Raw genomic sequence first — 20,864 nt, forward strand, 5'->3', positions numbered from 1 at the left:
ATCTTTGCAGAATTTCAGGAGGATCGTGTTCTCGGAACTCTTCACCTAGATAAACTAACCGACAAAAATTTTTAATTCACACGTCATATACGTATATAGCATTTTTTTTTAGCATTTTATTTGTACATGATACAGTAAATATAAAAATTCCTGAACAAATTATTACCATCAAAAAATACATGGCTCGTCAAATGAATGTGAAAATATCATAAAATACAATAATAAATAGTCATACACATATTCAGAAATTAAATAACACAAAATTTGGGTACGATGTCACAGTTAACTTAAAAATTCGCTCAACTTGTATATAGTCTTTTCTAAAAGTAACTCCTTCACTCTCCTATTAAATACCGATGCACCAAGCTGTTTGAAATGATTTGGAAGCCTATTATATAGTTTGAGGCATGTATGATTGGGACCTTGTTGGGTTTTCTTTATCCTGGCATAAGGAATAGAGAAGTTGTCCTTTTCACGAGTGTTATATCGATGATAGTCAGAATTTCTGATAAATTTGTCCTGTTTGTTGTGAACAAAGTTAACACAGGTAATATAAAAAGTTTAATGAGTCTTCTTGATGAAGGATATTTAATATAAATCAAATAATTTGACAACTTTGTGTCTAATCCTTCACAATAATATATCTGTATGATATATTCAGTTTATTTTTGTCTTGGAATATATTCCAATTCTAAAAATGACAAATTTAATAATCAACCAAAAGAAAAATTCAAAATGACTAAAACTGTACAAATTGAGTAAACGGTTAATAAATTGAACAACTAAATTAACATAAAGACAGACGTACGTTTCGGAATTTTTGTATTTAATAATACAATTTTTCCTCATCAGTGCCTTATAGTTCAACGGAATTATTAATAATTCCGTTGAACCGTTTACTCAATTTGTACAGTTTTAGTCATTTTGAATTTTTTTTTTGGTTGATTATTAAATTTGTCATTTTTAGAATTGGAATATATTCCAAGACAAAAATAAACTGAATATATCATACAGATATATTATTGTGAAGGATTAGACACAAAGTTGTCAAATTATTTGATTTATATTAAATATCCTTCATCAAGAAGACTCATTAAACTTTTTATAATTTGATGTAATCATTTATTGATTAGAGAGTCAGTATCAACCAATTGATAAATTTAAAATTTCTGAAATTGTTTTTTCAATTTTAAATGTCGATTTGTATATGTATTTCAAAAGAAAAACAATGAAGAAATCTATGACTACCTTAGGTAACGGCTTGTTCTGTGAATCCTCACCAAAACAAACGATACGTTTAGTTAGTTTGTAGTTTCTTACTTGCAATTTTGTTGAGGTAGATATACACGTGGTAAGTTTGTAAATTTAATAATTCCGTTGAACTATAAGGCACTGATGAGGAAAAATTGTATTATTAAATACAAAAATTCCGAAACGTACGTCTGTCTTTATGTTAATTTAGTTGTTCAATTATAATAATAATAATAATAATAATAAGTTTATTCATTATAAACTACAAAAATCTTTCATAATATAATGTATCTGTAAAGACAATAAATAAACCAAGAAAGAAGTCACTAAAGGTCATACCTGTACGTGACATACCTATGAATACATGAATATAAGACGATAAAACTACAACAATGATAATATATACCCAATACAAATAACAATAACATAACTATTTAAACTTATTAAACTGACCAATAAACAGTTAAACCAAAGTACAATAAAAAACACGGTGAGGGTATAATTTAGCCCAGAACTGATGGAGCAAATTATATAAAAATTCAGTCGGTCATTTACTGAAGCGCCATCAAAAAGCTCATCATGAGAACAAAGCAGGTGTAAACATTTCCAACCAGGATAGTGCATGCATTATATTCTTATTCATTCTATCATTCTGTGAATCATTTCTCTAGAGTTTTCAAAAATATAACTGTTCAGTAGATTTTTGAAATTTTTCAATGTATTCTCACATTTAATATGGTCTGGTAGTGAGTTATATAGTTTGGGGGCTTGATAAGTGTAACATTTTTAGCCAGTCGCTTTCTTTGTCTTCTTCAGTACGTATGTTTTATTTTTGTTTCTTGTGTTGTAATCATGGTCGTAATTCTTAAGCTGATATCTATTTTTATGTTGGTAGATGTTTGTAAAATAATAGAATAGCTGCCGTATGTCCATTATAGAACTTTCCCGAAATAGACTGTCCGATGGATAGGTAAAATCTTTTTTATACATTACTTTGATGATCCTTTTTTGAACTACTTCAAGATTGGTCAAAGTAGTTTTACCAACATTACCCCATGCAACTATACCATACATCAGATGGGGCTGGACAAGTGAGATATAGACAGTGTGTAGCATTTCAGGATTGAGAATCTCCCGTAAAACTCTGAACTTGAATATCAGAAATCTAACTTTCTTAATAATATGCTTGACGTGTTTATCCCATTTTAGGTTTGTATCCAAGACAACACCCAGGTATTTGAATTCTGTAACAGCACTTATATATTCGTTATTCAGAATATTTATTGTTTGGAAATCTGGTGATGTTCTACTGTCAATATGTGTGGGAAGGAACGATGTTTTTGTGAAGTTAATGGTTAATAATTTGCTATTGAACCATTTTTGAATCATAATGAGATCCTTTTCTGCCAGCATTTCGACCACCTTCCAGTTTTTTTCCTCATAGAAGATGCAAGTATCATCAGCGTAGGCTATAATTTCTCCGGCCGTAGGAACCGAGAAAAGATCATTCAAATAAATGTTGAAAAGGATCGGTCCCAGCACGGATCCTTGGGGTACACCGAAGGTAATTTCCTCTTGCTCGCTCCTGATGTTATTAATTTGTACCAACTGATATCGTCTTGTAAGATATGTTTTGAATAACTGTAGACCAACGCCTCTGATACCCACATCCTCCAAAGATTTTAGCAATAGTGTATGGCTAACGGTGTCGAACGCTTTCGAAAGATCAATGAAGACACTCAAAGCCATCTTATCAGTGTCCATTGCATTATACATTTTGGATGTTAGGTGCAATATGGCATCCTGTGTGGAAACACCACTTCGAAATCCATATTGTTTGTTGGACAAAATATTGAATTTGGTTAGGTAGGAGCATAACCTGACTTTCAGAAGTTTCTCAAATATCTCGGCAAATGTAGTCACAAGTGAGATAGGTCTATAATTAATAGCCTCTAGGGGATCACCGGATTTGAATATTGGTTTCACCAGAGATATCTTAAACAGAGAAGGAAAATATCCTTTTTCTAGGCTTCTATTCACTAAATTTGCTAACGGTTCAGAGATATGTTTCACTATACATTTTAGTGTTTCACCAGTTATTCCATCTTCTCCCGGAGACTTTTTGTTTTTCAATTCCTCTATGACTCTCACTATTTCTGTAGGCGTAGTAGGTGAAAGGAAAAAAGAGCTTGAGTTATTATATTTCCTTTTAGGGAGGGCATAGTTTGGATCCACTTCAATTCGATTAGCTAAGTCTGGGCCTACTGCAATATAATGTTCATTGAATACATTGGATATTATTTTTCCATCAGTGACAATATGACCATTTTTTCTTATTTGATTAATTGATGTCCTATTTTGTTTGCTGGATGTTATTTCTTGGATTGTGTGCCACATCGCCTTATTATTATTAACGTTTTCAGAAATTTTCTGTTTATAGAAATCATTCTTGGTTTTCTTTAAAATGAAGTTAAGTCTGTTTTTATATTCCACATATTTTCGATGCAACTCGTAGTTGAAGTTTGTTCGTAGAGTTTGATACATTTTATCTCTCTCATTTATTGATTTGATTAATCCTTGGGTTATCCAACTCTTGCGTTTTCTTTCTCTATTTTTCACCGTGTAGCTACAATCTTTAATTTCTGTGGTAACCAACATTATAAATTTTTCCACTGCTGTGTCAATATCTGTGATGTCATAAACAGGGTTGAAATTAGTATTTTTCATATTCATGGATAATTTTTTGTAATCAATTTTCTTGTATGTGTTTGCCCTGTTTTTGGTGGTGGTAGTTTTTGTATTAGGAAATATAACTTGTAATAGAACGGAATAATGGTCTGTTATTCTAGATTTTATGACAAAAGGCAAAAGCAGTTCTAAGTCATGTCTCGTGCGAAGAAAAATATGGTCCAGGCAGGATTTTGAGTTCTCAGTTACTCGAGTGTGTTCATTTATTGTGGACACAAAATTAAACTCGCTCAGTGTATTAATATAGTCCATAGCGTCTCCATCATTATCATTAAGAAGGTCAATATTAAAATCACCCGCTAAAATGTAGTGATGCGTTTCATCAAATTTTTCTTTCATTAAGTAGCTTCTTAGGTTTTGTATAAATTCTGCTGGTGGGTTTGATGGAGATCGATAGCCTGATAGAATCCCGACCAGCTTGTCATGAAATGTCACTGTCGTAAGTATCAATTTGTTACCATCATCAAGAGAAACAATTTTGTAGGTATAATCTAAGGATGATCTGATATATACCATTGTTCCATCATTTTGATTAAAAGTGCCATAATTGTATACCAAGCTATATCCATCTATATTCAAAATATCTATATCATCTATTTGCCAGGTTTCAGTCAAGATTATACACTCTGGTTTGTCTGAGAACTGTTCGAGGCAGCATAACAGCTGATCAAGATTCTTGAAAGCGCTTCTAATGTTATTGTGTAAAATTTTAAAATTATCACTATTCTGATTAACCCTGAGCACCTCATCGCATTCGTAAAAATTTTCTAGGACTATTGTTTCCACCTCACTTGCTCTGAAGTCCCTGATATAATCATCCATGTTGAACTACCTCCGAAAAACTCAACAAACTGTAGATCACCGGTTAGCTTCCCCAATTCAAGACCCAGTATAATGACACCGTATGTACACACAATATCATCGGGGCCACAATCACGCCAACACGAAAAATGAAAGAATACTCGAAATGTAGGGCAGACAAATTGCTTAGATGAATTATGTTATTACCCCATTCAATCACCAACCAATACAAAGGATAAAGAAAAAAAGTAAATTGTATTTGATTGTAAAGTTTTGCGACAACAATAAAACGAAAAATTAATTTTATAGATGTAAATGAGTCTGTGGAGTTATTTTCTGCTTGCTGAGCGAAGTTGAAGTTTTTCCGTGGATGCTTGGCCTGGGTTTGGGTTCGGTTTCAGTGGTTTCCTGGGCAAATTTTGGTTTGTTGATAATTGTACGTTCTCTATTTGCTGGATGCCTGTTATTTTCTTTTGTGTTTTAATTTGCGTTTTCGTCTCTATTCCACAGTCAGATTCCTTATTTCGGGTCCTGGTGTCTGGTGTTGCGGGTGCACTGTGGTTTTGCTTCTCAGCAGTTTCTTCCTCTTTCTTTTCTCTCAATGTTTCTGCAGTATAGGCGGTCCCATCCACAAACAATCTATTTCCTCTTATATAACTTATTATCCCAGTGTTTTCCCTAGCATTCTTCAAGTGGTATCTCAATAGTTTGTTATCTTCTCTCTGTTCAAACGTCAGGTCGTGCGCAATGCTGATCTGGGTACCCTTCAGCTTCTTGCAGTTTCTAAAAATCTCTTGTTTCTTTAGGTTGGATACTAAGTTGAGTTTGATCGGGTTGTTTCGAGCATTTTTAATCCAAACAAAATTGTTGACATCCGACCTCGATATAGCTACACCCAGTAGTCTATGAATTTCCTCGAAAACAAATTCCAAGGATATCCCCTCCTCCTTTGTTTTCATTCCAAATATGACAATACCATTTTCTCTCGATTTTCTCTCTAACGTTTCGACCTTACTCTTCAATTCTTTATTTTCCCTTTCCAAATATCTAATTTTCTCCTTCAATGACTCAATCTTCAATACAACTCTTGCTTCACTGGCTTCTATTACATTTCTCAGTTCAGTTCTGTTGTTAACTATTTCGTTCAGAAGTTTGCCAAATTGTTCATTTTCATTCATTTTACCACGTTCTTTTTAGTGGAGGTGTATGGTCTCCTTTAATTTGTATAGAGTTCCGCAAAAAATGGACGTGACTCTCAAGGACTGACATGTGATGGGGGTTTCCCTGTGTTTATCTTCTTTCTAACTTCCGTTTTGAGCACAGAATACTATCAATTTATTATCCAAATCTTTATTGATAACGATCTGACAGCGAAGGAGAGGAAGATACAAAATCAGATTGTGGAAATAAGCAAGGAGGAGAAGAAAAGAGGGAAGAATGTGAGGGTTGGATACAGAAAATTGTTCATAGAAGAGAAGGTTTTTGTATGGGATGAAAGAGAACAAGGTGTAAAGGAACAAGAAGTTCTGAAGAAATCTGACCTGGGTCAGAGTTCAAAAAACCAATAGGGATAGATAAAGGACGGCTGATTATTAAGATGGAGACAAAGCGAGGAAAGGAATATGAGTATAGGAAAACACAAATGGAAGAAATGAGTAAGGAAACTAGAGAAGTAAAAGAGAAAAAAGGGAGAGATAACTGGAAGTTGGCAACCTGGAATGTGAGAGGTATAAAAGGCAGAGAGGACGAGCTAATACAGGAATTGGAGAGGTATGAGATAAAAATATTAACGGTGACAGAAACAAAGAAGAAAGGAATAGGAGAGCAAGTGATGAGGGGTGATCATTTAATGATTTACGGAGGAGTGAAATATGAACAACATGGAGCGGCAGGCGTGGGATGCATAATTGACAAGAATTGGAGAAAATATGTGGAACACTGGCAGGTATGTTCGGAGAGACTATTGAAGGTACGTCTGAGGAGAGAAAAATCCGAGTTGTGGAACATAATAGTAGCATATGGACCAAATGAAGACGCAAAAGTGGAGGATAAGAACAAATTTTGGGAAGAATTGAACATGGTAACAGAGGAATGCAGGGGAAAAATCGTGGTGTGTGGAGATTTTAATAGCAGGGTTGGAATAGGAGGAGGAAGAGATGGGATCGTCGGTAAATATGGAGAAACAAAGAAAACGAACAACGGAGAAAGACTTATTGAGTACTGCAGGATGAATAATATGATAGTTTCGAATACATTCTTTGAGCATAAAGATGTACATAGGTACACAAGGCATGGACATAACGTTGACGATAGATCAATAATAGATTACTTCTTAGTAGAAAGAGATAATAGAAGGGACATCGCAGATGTAAGAGTGCACAGGGGAGCGGAAATAGGAAGTGACCATTATATGCTTGTAGCAAAGATAATGAGTGAAGGAAAAGAGAAGGTCGAACATAGGCAACTTAATGAAGGATATGAAAATATAAAAAGCTATAAACTGAGAGAAATGAGTGTAGCAGAAGAATACAGGAAAGATGTAGAAGAGAATATGACTAGGGTGGAAATAGGAGTTGAGGAGGGAGTGGAGGAAGTATGGGGAAGGTTCAAGAATATACTAATGGAATCAGCAAAAAGAGTGTGTGGTAGTGTTAAAATTGGGAGAAACAGAAGGGGCACAGCCTGGTGGAGTGACAACTTGAAGAGACAAATTAAAATGAAGAAAATATTGTGGAAGGAATATCTAAAGAATAGAAATGCATGTAATTATCGGAAATATAAAGAACAAAGGAAGAGAGTTAAGCAAGTAACATTGGAAGAAAAGGAGAAAACATGGAGAGATTTTGGAGAGAGAATGGAGAAAAATTACACGGAAAATAGAAAGCTTTTTTACAGAGTCATGAAAAATATGAGGAAGGGGGAGAAGGTTGACAATACATCGATCAAGTGTAAAAGAAACAGATTGCTTGTGGGAGAGAAGGAAATAATGGAAAGATGGAAGGAACACTTCATTGAATTACTGAAGGGAAATGAAGTCAAAAAAGTAGATACACAAAAAAAAGATAAGCGATGGGAGGACGAAGGGGAAGACTTGATAAGCATTGAAGAGGTTAAGGTAGCTCTCAGAAGAGTCAAGAATGGAAAAGCTGCAGGATACGATAGAATTACACCGGAAATGATGAAGAACATGGGAGAAAAAGGTATAAATGTATTCAGGGAAATATGTCAGAAAGCATGGAATTCGAAAGAAATACCACAAGATTGGAAAATGGCGATGATAGTACCAGCTTACAAGAATGGGGACAGAAAGAAATGTGATAATTATAGAGGTATAAACTTGCTATGTACAGCTCTCAAAGTATACGAAGCGATATTGGAGAGTAGACTAAAAATAAGCACAGAGGACACACTAGATAAAGCTCAGAGTGGGTTTATGAGAGGGAGAAGTGTACAAGACCACATTTTCACTCTGAAACAGACCATTCATAAGATGAAAAGAAGTGGAAGAAAGGCTTATTTTGTATTTATAGATCTGGTGAAAGCTTTTGACAGGGTTAGTAGATCGAAAATGTGGGATATATTGAAAACAAGAGGGATAAACAGAAATTTGGTGGAGTCTATTAAAAGTGTTTATTGTGAAAGCTTGAACTGTGTTATTGTCAGAAATATGAAGTCGGAGTTATTTGAGACAAAGGAGGGACTGAGGCAGGGTGGAGTGCTGAGTCCGACATTGTTTATACTGTTTTTGGATGAGATAATCAGAGAAGCAAAGGAGAGAACAGAGAAGCTTACAATTGGTTTTAAAAACTTAAGAAGAGTTGTAATATCAGAATGTGCCTTTGCGGATGACATCGTATTGATGGCGGGAACAAGGAGGAGTATACAGGGAAATTTGGATATATGGAATGGAATACTGAGAAAATATGGGATGGAAATAAATAGAAGAAAGACAAAAGTGATGGAAGTGAACGATGAACGGGAGGATGATTGGAGATTGGAAATTGAGGGAGAGGAAGTTGAAAAGGTGAAATGTTTCAGATATTTAGGAGTGAACATAGAAAATACGGGAAGCCAAGAAAAGGAGATTAACGAGAGAATTGAAAAAGCCGGCAGATTATACCACACAATTAATAGGAAATTCCTAAGAAGAACTGAAGTCGAAGAGAAAACTAAAATGACCGTGTTTAAGTCGATATTCAGACCTGTTCTGTCGTATGGATGTGAAACTTGGAACACAACAAGGAGAATGAGGAGTAAACTACAGGCAGTAGAAATGAAATTTTTGAGAGGAGTGAAGGGGGTTACAAGGATGGACAGAAGGAGAAATGACGACATAAGAGGTGAATTGGGGATAAAATCATTGGAAAGGTTTGTGGGTGAGAGGCAGTTGGGATGGTGGGGACACTTACATCGTATGGAGGAGGAGAGACCAATCAAACAAATATGGGAGGCAAAAGTCGAGAAAAAGGCAAAAAGGGGGAGACCGCAACAAACATGGGAGGATATGGTAGAGGAGGAAATAAAGAAAAGAGGGAAAAGCGTCAGGGAAGCTGAGATGATGACATCAAATAGGACAGAATGGAAGAAATTCATTGAATCAAATTAGAATTATTCTTAAGTTATTGTTAAGTTGGAAAATGTAGATAATGAAACCCATACACCGAAAGGTATCAAATGGGATACAGATTATATATATTATCCAAATGTGTCCTTTAAGTGTTATTTCATACGTGTTTGAGTTTCAGAATTATATGCGGACTGTTACATACCAAGATATAATAATTTTTGAGCACGACGTTCAGGTGATGTTCACACTATAAAGCAGCACATACACATGCGAATTTATTTATTAACCGTTTACTCAATTTGTACAGTTTTAGTCATTTTGAATTTTTCTTTTGGTTGATTATTAAATTTGTCATTTTTAGAATTGGAATATATTCCAAGACAAAAATAAACTGAATATATCATACAGATATATTATTGTGAAGGATTAGACACAAAGTTGTCAAATTATTTGATTTATAACACAGGTAAGTATAAACATTGATGTTATCGTCAGTATTCTTTCCCTCTTAAAAACATCCCTACAGCTTTCAGTGCTCTTCATCCCGAATATGGCTCGAACAGCTTTCTTTTGCTGAATGAGAACTCTCTCAGTTTCTGAACTATGACCCCATATGATTATGCCATATACAGCTAGTCCATGGAAGGATGAATAATAGACCATTTTAGCAACCTCCGAGTGGGAAATTTGTCTTATTCTTCTGATCATAAATATTGATGTTGATAATTTATTACAGAGATTAGTTATATGGTTTCTCCAGCTCAAGTCCGACTGAAACTCCAAACCCAGATACTTAATAGATGAGGTGCTACTAAGTTTATTGCTAAACATGATCTTCTGTGTTTTTGACGGATTCATTTGCAGGCCATTTGAAGAAAACCAGTTTAGCGCTTCCCTTTCTGTGGTTTTTGTTTTCTCATATAAGTTTTTCCTAGAGTAAGACTTGTTTAAAAATGAGGTTTCTTCGGCAAAACTACACGTTTTATCCGACGTTATATTGTCGAAAACATCATTTAGAAACAAAATGAATAAAATCGGACCCATAATTGATCCTTGAGGAACACCTACCTCCACTCTCAGCAGAGACGATACCTTTCCATTCCACCTCACGGCCTGATACCTGTTTGACAAATACGACGCGAAAATTTCCAGTGCCTTTCCTCTTACGCCATAGTGCTGTAGTTTTTCCAAAAGAAGTCGATGGCAGACACTGTCGAAAGCCTTGCTCAGATCAACACATGACATTTCCACCTCTTCGCCGTTGTTATATGCTTCTAAAATTGTTTCCGAAGGTTCAATACACCCATAAATATACGAGCTCTCAAAAGCTGACTCCAGGTCAGTGATTTTTTCAATTAATATTATTACAGAAAGATAAAAAATGATTTTAATGTCGAATAAATATTGCTAATACATCAGACCCAATTCAAACCAAATTTACTTATACACAAGATTATTGAATTTTCTCAGCAGAAAGAACTACTCTAGGGATTCTGTATCGTTAAATTGAAGACGCGAATCCTGGAATCAAAACGAGACTCCATCAATTTTTATTGCATACGGATTCGGAATAAAATTAGTGTTCCAACATGAGGCAAGTTTGCTTTTCCGCTTACCGTTCGTAGATTAAGATCAGCTTATTATCTTGGACTAATTTCGCTTCGTATTTCCACGAATTGTATGAGTTTCGGATGGTGTTTGCTTCCTTGTAGTTTGGAATTGAGTATTATATTACTGCTTAGGAACGACGTAGTTAGGAACTGTTACCGGCAAATTTGGTCACAGGAGAGCGATAATAATTAGAAATTGGTGTGAATCTTTCCACTCCAGATGAGTGTTTGAATCTCGGCAACAAATGATCTCATAATATTATGGTTAATCCAAAGGTTGTGAGGAAACAATGCACATCGAAACTTTTATCAAGGTAAAGTCACAAAAACATGAATATAGAGTAATGTACACGGTGTCTCAAATTTGATGCTCACTGAAAGGATCTCAAAAACTATAAGACTCAGAGAAAAACTCTTCTAGAACCTCCGATATCTTTTTCGAAGTAATTTAATATCAGAAAACAGATTTTGCTATATTTATTCGTTTTTAAGTTACAAGACGTTTCTGAAGAATTATTGTTTCAAATACGTCGCTATATTTTGGTTTCTATTTGAGGTATTCGAGAAGTCCTAAACCTTTCTTTTCATGTATTTTCATTTATTTGGAGAATTTATTCATTGTGTTTTTTTGGATAATTGTAATCAAGTACTATATAGAGTGTCACAATTAGAAACTCTCCTCTTCATCTGTGGAACGGTAATTAATTTCTATAATGTTATAAATATCAGATGAACCTTAAAAATTAGTGAAAAAAACGTTTTAGAATTTTTCAAATATCTCGAACAAAAACCAATATGTGGCGAAATATTTGAAATAATCATTTTTCAGAAACCACCTATGACATGAATATTTGCATTCAACACGTACCTAATAATCTCACAGGACGAATTGATTAATTTCAACAAAACTCCTTCTCAGGTTTATTTTATGATAAATGTTATCATTTATTAATCAATTCTTGATTAGAAATCCGAGAAGGAGTTGTAAATTTAGGTAAACACACTCTAATATCGTTGTTCATTTTCTCATAGCACCTCCCGTGGGATTGGAACAACAGAAACCGCTCTTGGGATTGAAAAATGTCAAGAAGTACTTCCTCGAGATATAGAAGTTCGAATAGTACGTACGTTAAACCACTTTAGTTCCTGAAACTGACAGAATATCTGCGTAATACCTGGCGTTATCACAGGGCCCCCGCAAGGGTCATCAACGCCCGCGTGCCTAAAATATTTTGGCGCCCCTTAAGGGGGGAAAGTGGAGAAAAACGTCGCAGGATAATCGGCAAAAAATGTTTCAGTTTTTGTTAGGAAAATATTTGTAGAAGGGTTAAAAAAACTATCAGCAACCTTTATTGAATGCTGTCAGTTGTTGCTTAATACATTTTTTAAATGTTTTATTATTTTATTCAAGCATTCGATCAAAACCGCATTTTATTTTAATTTTGTAATGAAACTGCAGAGTTTTCAAAACCTTAGCTTTATTCTTCTTTAAATTATTCATAATATTATATTGAAATATTAATATTATTATTAATAATTATAAAATATTATTCCATACTCCCAGCCATCTTCTCCCTTTGTTGAAGTCTAGCTTTTTTTTGCTCTCTAAATTTTGCATCAGAAGGTCGTTTTCTCTTGTATGGCTCCTAGAATTTAAGAAAAATTTGACCCAAAATTGGTAAGGACATTCACCCATGATTTACTTTGCGCCATCCCTTTGAGAATAACCCGTATGTTTTCATTTTTATGAATTTAAACCTTAAATCCGAGCCTTAAAACCTAAACGGAGTTAATATTAATAATAATAATAAGTTAAGACCGATCTGAAGCACATACCCTGTTCCTGTTATAATAATTAATTTTTGACAAAGGTGAAATATAATTTTTTAGAATGTCAAACGGCTACGACCATCAAATAAATAATACAGATCCAGGGTGCATATTAAAAAAAAAATTAAGTATAATATGATGGTGGCCCCAGGTAACAAATTCAAAATATCAAAGTCGATACAATTTTTTCACGATTACAAACAATACTTCCCTATTTGAAGCAAATAAAAATAATATTATAGTATATAGGTATGAGCTAATTTAGGATGTGCACCATTTTAAACAGAAAAAAAAATATCGAATTTTATAGACTAATAGAAATGCTAATACTGTATGTGGATAGGTACTTACCATTTCATGAAATTTAATTTAATCACAACAAGAAACAGTTAAACAAACCATAATTACACAAAATACAAATCTTTCCAATTATCTGAGTATTTTAATTTTTTGCGTCTTGACCTCAACCCCTAAACGTTTCGAAACAAAATAAATATTCTTTGGATAGGTTTCTGCTGTTATAGCATAGCAAGCAGATTTTGGTAGTTTCAGAAATTCTCTGTAACATGTAGTATTTTTCCTACAGATGGTGGCGAAAGTTTCAGTAATTCCCCTGGCTAAAAGCTATCGCTTCGGTATTTATGATTGTTTATGTGTACCATATGCGTTTTAGTGATGATCGAAGAAATGGTGCCCGCCGTCCGGTGCAAGGTGGTCCATAAAGAAATCCCGTACCGACAAAGGGATGATTATTTATGATTTGTTTACTCGAAAAGAATCGTATAATTGCAATCTGTGGCCGAGGTTATTTTATAGGGATTGTGACGTTCGGGAACTTGTTTGGATGTGTAAAAGATGTCTTTGCACGTTTAAAATTGTTGGAAAAATAAAAAAAATCTTTTTCAAAAACCTTTGGTCTTTCGGATTTTCATGCGGTCTATAAAAGATTTTGGCGCCCCTTAAGAGTGGCGCCCGCGTGCGGTGCACGCGTTGAACGCGCGGTTGCGGGGGCCCTGCGTTATCACATCAACTCCGCTGAATGGGAATTGGAGTACTATAGCTTCCTGATAAGATCTGGTGTTCAGAAGGCTGAAAATAATCTACAAAAGAGGTTCCATCCTAATAGCACAGTAATTCATTAAAAACCGATTTGAGTTTTTATTTCAATATTATTTTTTCAGAGTGAAAAGGATCGATCTTTGTATATTTTGATTTTATTAAATTTGGAAAAACCTGGGTAGGAGTTTTGTTGCCAATTAGGACAAACCACCCCGAAAAATCAATCTTTAGAGTCTCATGTGCAATTGTAACGTTACAAATTTATCATGAATCGTTCAAATTTAACGCCAGAACAAAGCTTTCGGATTATTCAAACTCACTTTGAAAAGAACAAATCGATTAAGCTACTTTGTTTCGAATTTTTTCGGTTCTGTGCAGGTGTGCTCAAAAAAATGTCAATATGGCAATGGAAATATCTACGATATAATGGACCGTATAAAAATTATAAATAACAATAAAAATTAATAATTCCTGCGCTGGTTAAATGGTTTATTTGAACACTATTAAAACTAACAACAGTTAGAACTAAAAACGTGAGCCTGTTAACATAGACTCACGAACACGTGTTTAACACGAAACAGTTAACGAGAAAAATAGAGAAAGAGGAAGAAATACAACAGAGAATATAATTTAATAATTAAATTGAATCAAATATATAAAAGATAACTGACGCTGGCGCCATCTATGGGATTTCCCCTCAAGTCTATGATTCATAAAAACTGCAATTTCTCCAGGCAAAAAAAAAGTAATTTCAAATCATATTTAAAAATACCGATAAATCACATTGTATTCAAAGTATCGCATGATTCTTTGCTTTTATTGCACACAACAAAAGTGACTGATTACACTATATTGAAACACTAATCAACATGCGACCTTTCGTGTAACATTACGCATGAATAGGAATTTGAACAAGATTGCGAATGCTTGATTTCACCTCAATACTGTTCTCATTTTTCTCTTTATAGAAAAATGTGGGATTCCAAATAAATCATCCTCAATTATATGAATATGAAACTTAATTTACCAACACTCCAGAATAATATAGAGTGAAATTGGAAAAATTACATTTGGATCTTAGAAATACAATATAAACTTAATATTTCACTTCGTCCAAATAAAAGACGAACACGTTGAAAATAACAAAAACTAATCCTGCTCTTCTGCAGCTAACATGTTTCATATTTGATAGTAACGTCAACAAGGTCTCTGAAAAGTTGTCGAATTTCAAGTCCTGACCCTCCCCAATTACCGCAATATTTCAATCTGTTAACGCTGCAGTTGGATTCAGTAACGTCCCCTCAAGCCTTCAACGCGCTAATGCAGAAGCTTCACCAAAAAATTGCGGCAGAAAGCTTTCAAGTTCCAGATAAAGCCGGAGTTGTCCGTGGAAACAGCCGGAAAAGTTCTCAAACACAAATCGTCTACAGTTGTACATTTCAGTGCACTGATCGATACGTCTCTTTCTCGTCAGAAACTTTGCTATTGAATTGAAAGGCTTCTAGTTTTCTACTTCAGCTGTTAATTATAAAAAGACATCATTCTATCGAAAATTTCTGAAAGACTATTTTATAAATATCGAGTATGAGTGTGGTGGAATACCACTACACAAGTATCGAGGATGATTATTTCTTATTCCTATGTTAAGCGGTTTTTGAATATATTTGATTGATTAACTTCCTTTTTTGTGTAAAACATCACTTCAATTGAACATTCATCATTTCGGTACTTGGTATCCTTCCATTGAAACTATCAACTATTTTGGTATTATTGAATACAATAATATTAGAGAACACTACATTGAGTATTGATAATCCGGATAATTCGTTAATGGTTAATTGTTAGATTAATTTATTTTCTTCTTGAAAAATTCGATATTCCCGGAATGTTACTTTCATTCTGAATGTTTATTACTTTCAAATATTGCGAGTAGGGGAGAGTTGGGTCCGAACTTAGTGCCAAACAGTAACTCTTGAGGTGGGGCTGCGCTTGTTGTTCAAGATATTTTAATTTGTTATTTTTCTTATAATTTCATCTTATTTTTCAGTTAAATTGTATACTTGTATAAAACTCCATGCAAAGCACAGTAATCTGAAATTTTTGTTGTGAAGTAAGGATTAAACATGTAAGTCATTTCAATAATCACCATTACCCGATATACAATTAGTATATATCGGGTAATGGCGGACGAATTGAGTGGGGCAATCTCGGACGTCCGTAATTCTTGAAGCAGAACAAAAAAAGGAGAAAAAGAGGAAAATAATATAAGATAGTGTCATTGAAAGTTTCGAAGAAGACCAAGTTTTGTTTGAATAAAAGGAATGGACAAAAAGGAATATTTTTATATGATTTGTACTGAAAAAAGTGAAAAATATGAAACTCCAATAGTCAAATACTAGCTATTATATGCAATAAATGTAAAATTGGTCCCATGAAAATTATACCAGTAATGGAACCACCTCCAGAGGATCCATCTGTGATTTTTGTGCCAATTAGACTATGTCCGTAATTACCCCACATGCTGCGGGTAATCCCAGACACCAAGGGTTTTGTTTTTTCTTCAAATTTTGTTTTTATACTCAATATTCATCAAAGTTACTAACAAGAGTAGGAGAATGATTAGTTTAAGTTCACAATTATCAATAAACGACCTTAGTTTCCTTTTTTTTTCTGTGTTATTACTGTTCTTCCTAAGGTGTTCGCAATTACCCCACCTTCCCCTAGAATATATTGAATCATATAGGATAAGTATATATCTCTACACTTTTACATCTCTACTATATACATCTCTACATATATTATATATCTCTACATTTCTAAGGTCCTGATTTTGAGTGCCGCAATAGAAATTTGCTGCTTTCGAAGGACTATTCGAACTTTCACTGTGAAGTAAACAATATAACGCTGTGCTTAAAAAGGCTTTGCAACACAACAACATTGGCTAATAGAATCCAACTCAACTCGCTAAAGATCTGAGTTTCTGAGGGCTCTCACATACCCTAGGAGAGTCAGGAAGAAGTCTCAAGAACAATACAAAACGTTAATACCCATCTGATTGTGATATTCCAGAAAATTTTTTGAAATGAGAAAAACCCACATTCTGCATGCAACTTTGATAATTCACGGACTGGAAATTGTTAGCTTCCCTTGTAATGAAATGCATCAAAAATATTGGATATGTAGGTTAGAGAACAGTTTTTCCTGTTGTTGTCCACAAGCATATATGAGAGGATTCAAATACGATATAGTAAGGTTTCAATAGTGAAAACGATTACAAAAAATTTTCCACTGGATCTGACACTATGCTTCGTCTGTGGATCCCTGAAATCAATATTCGATTTCTCCAATTCAACCACCTCTATCAATTGACCTGCTCTGAATCCGAATTTCAATTTTGACTATGTTGAAGCTTAACTATTTGGTAGAGTATGGCAACTGTTTCGGCATCCATTTTAATGAGTTACAAACCTCATTTTCAATGACGTACTTTTAGCCTTCCGCCAAACATTAACTCAATCAGCCGTAACACTTTGGCAACTCGAGGTGGCGTAGTAAACTTGTTGCAGGGCGAGCTGCTCGAATTTCATTCTGTTTCTGCCTAAGGTGACAAGCATTCGCTTCTCTCGACTAGTACATAATTAGATTGGGTAGAAGTCATTTACTGTCAGACAAATATATCGTTCCTCAGGTGAAAATAAATGATTCGATGTTATCTTGCGAACTTAAAACAACTTTATTTTCCTCATTTGGTAAAAACTCCCATCGTACGATTAATGATGAATCGAATCTATCAGAAATATCGAAGATGCTATGAAGCTCGTATGAAGATACCTACTCTGAACGCTTAGCGACCATTTTCAATTCAACTAGAGGATATCAAAAAAACTTAAGACTCTCTGACATAAGCTATAGCTATATAATAAGATAACATTTCGTTCTGATGTCCATAATACGAAGATACAACACAATTATTTCGAAGATCTTTTTCATATTATGTCACGCTTTGTATGAATAGCTTACAACCTTACATCAGAGGAGTTACTAATATATAAGACGTATACGAGCCTTAATATTCAGAGAGCTCAAGGATGAGAGGATGACTATTGTATCTTGAAACAGTTGTTGTTGAAACAACAACAAACGCAATTTATTGACCAAAGGCCAATTGGACATGTAAATGTATTTTATGATGTGCCTATATTTTGATTTTGCATACAATTGTAATATCGTTTCTTCTAGTTTTGTCATGTTTCGGACGGTTAAAATATATTTGAGTGTTTGTTATAAGCTTGATTGTTTTGGTAAATTTTTCTATTTCTTTTTTCAATGAATCAGGGGGTTAGATTGAACAGTACGCTCAATAAAGTGTGCTGGATCTCGCCTTTCAATTATTTTTTTCAATTATTATATTTGTAAGACTGTAAGAGTTTTGTTATTATTTTTCATGAAATTGAAGACTTTTATTATTATTATTATAAATGCTACACCATGCAGAAAAAACATATTTTCTCGTCAAAGAAACAAACATATTGAGAGGTTTTTCTTCGATATATATTCATCAAATTTTCACAAATTTACACTTGTCTCTCCGGGTGGTGTTCTGAAATTTCATGGATGAGCTTGATTTTGTAGGAGTGGATTTTTTCCAGATAGTTGATCATAATATAATTTTTACATGATAATTTTACAAATCAATCGATCTACAAACTTGGCGAGTATAAATTTGCATAATGCACTTTCATGTTCTACACTTCTCACTGTACTTCTCGAATTTTTCAAATCATTTCAACTTGTTCGTCTTCAAAAACACTAGGCTGGCCCGAACACTTTCAGCATCTATGAAATTCAACAGCTATTCCTGGCTGTTCTTATTGGAATTGGTCGCATTGAATAGATTTACCGCCACATGTTGATTACGTTGAGCTCTTTCCACTATAATAATAACCTCAGTTCGTTCTATGAGTTGTCTTGCTGCCATTTCATTAGTATACTTTCGTTAGCCATAAAATGTGATTGCTAACGGATAAAACATTAGGCCTAAGATTGGTTTCTGAACAGCTGCGGAAATCCATAGTACTTCAACAATATCGAAAACCATCAGCATAGATAAAACTATTGAAATTTTCAAAATCGATGATTATGCAAAAACCTATGTGGAACTGAATCACAATGAACTCGATTATAAAATTAACAGATGAATGGTCGAATTGAAATATTTCTGAATGAAACATTTTCGGAACTAATTCCAGGAACAATATGCGTTTTGGCGCGTTCGAACAAATAAAGGATGAATATTAAAAAGAAAATAATGCGGCAATAATTTATGCTCAAATGAATTCCACATTCTGAATGGAAAATACGATATAAATATTAAATTTTCGATAGTGGTTAAATTGATGTATATGATGCGTGTATTTTTGCTGGATGGTTTTATCAAATTGTAATTTCAATCAATTTCATACTCGTTCGGAATGTTCATTTGAAATAGGTTATAATGTTTCCACCAGGGTCAATTAATAACATATCAGAAATGTAAAGAGTAAATAATACCGAAGGAAAAATGGAATAGTTGTAATGAGTTATTCAAAAAGTGAAAAATTACTTGAAAGATTCAAAGCTTTTCTTTTACACTTTTGATTTCATGACAACCTTTTGATAATACATTAAGTAGTACATTACAAAATCGGAGATTCAATGTTTTCTATCCCGTCTGCCCTGAGCATCTATGAGACCTATCAGAAGATCACTTTGAATGCGTTTTTATATTGACTTCATAACTGTTGCGTCCCATTTTAATCTACATCTAATGTAGTTACTCATGTGGCCATACTTGCAGTAATTTTTTTTTTCAAAATGTTCAAGCATTTTTTAAAGTCGAGACTGAGCAGAATAATGAAAAGCGACATTATCTACTTTTTCGAGAAATCTAGATTCCAGAAGAATGAAATCAATAATTTTTCTTTAATTTCAACGAATTTCACAAATGATTTCTTTTCATCAAATTAACTGATTTCAAACATCTCTGCATCGAGAATATCTGCAACAAGTATTCTTATTCAAAATAATGGTTCATTCGCATTGTCCGGTTGTTTCATTCAATCATATCAAAGAAAAAAACCGAAATGTTCTAGCGTTTTATGAAGTCGAAACTCAGTAGAAGAATCTGAAACCTGAATTCATTTGATATATTTCATCATTTATTCATAAGAATTCAGTAGGGCACGTTTATTGTTTATTACATTCCATCAACTATTCGATTTTAATTTGAATCCATTCTCCTAAAATACTTTTCATGAAATGTGGAGTTCTCCACACTTAATATATGGATACAAATTCACCAAACCCTATAACCACTTCCCCATTAGCTTAGTACAGAACCTGCAAGGGTGCCGACCTGTATTTTTGCCGGATATCAGCTAGAGCGGGCCCTGGAGCCGATTATCCAATATTAATTTTTAGCATTCTGCAGAGTAACCTTCTGTTTGGACGCCAAATTGGTTCTCTGCCTAGGGCTACGGTTTGGCTAGCGACGGCTCTGAATAGAACCAATGGTCAACGATTTGTATTTTAAGATGTATATTATGTCAAACTTTATTTATCAACGACATTGAATCTCGATTCTGTTTTATTATCATATAAAAATATATTCTCCGGTTCCTTCCGCTCAGTGGTTATTGGATACCTATATTGTTGCTTGCTAATAAATCAATTTTTTTCCCTTTTTTTTTAATTTGAAAGACATTAATTTCAAATCTTTTCGAAAACAAAATTTTAATATGGACTATCTCTGTCACAAACAGTCAGAAAACTGGGTGCTAGTTTGCATATATTTCTCCTCAATTTGCATACAAATTAAAATATTCTTGAAAAGATCACCCACATTTGTTTGAAATTGGTGGATCAATTATTTGCCTTGACATTTGCACTAGTGCTCATAATCTTCAAGCAATCTTTGTTTCAAAACGAAGTCGCCAGAAAAGGACAAGTCTGTTCATTAA

At 33.9% G+C, this 20,864-nt stretch overlaps 1 protein-coding gene across 1 annotated transcript in view; it reads right to left on the reverse strand.

Annotated features, from left to right (window-relative positions):
- LOC123674976 (TWiK family of potassium channels protein 7-like) overlaps positions 1-20,864 on the reverse strand; it is a 621,245-nt gene that overhangs the window by 367,656 nt on the left and 232,725 nt on the right. The gene's annotated exons all lie outside the window — the stretch shown is intronic.

The sequence above is a fragment of the Harmonia axyridis genome, chromosome 3 (assembly GCF_914767665.1).
Source record: "Harmonia axyridis chromosome 3, icHarAxyr1.1, whole genome shotgun sequence".
Taxonomy (NCBI): Eukaryota; Metazoa; Arthropoda; class Insecta; order Coleoptera; family Coccinellidae; genus Harmonia; species Harmonia axyridis.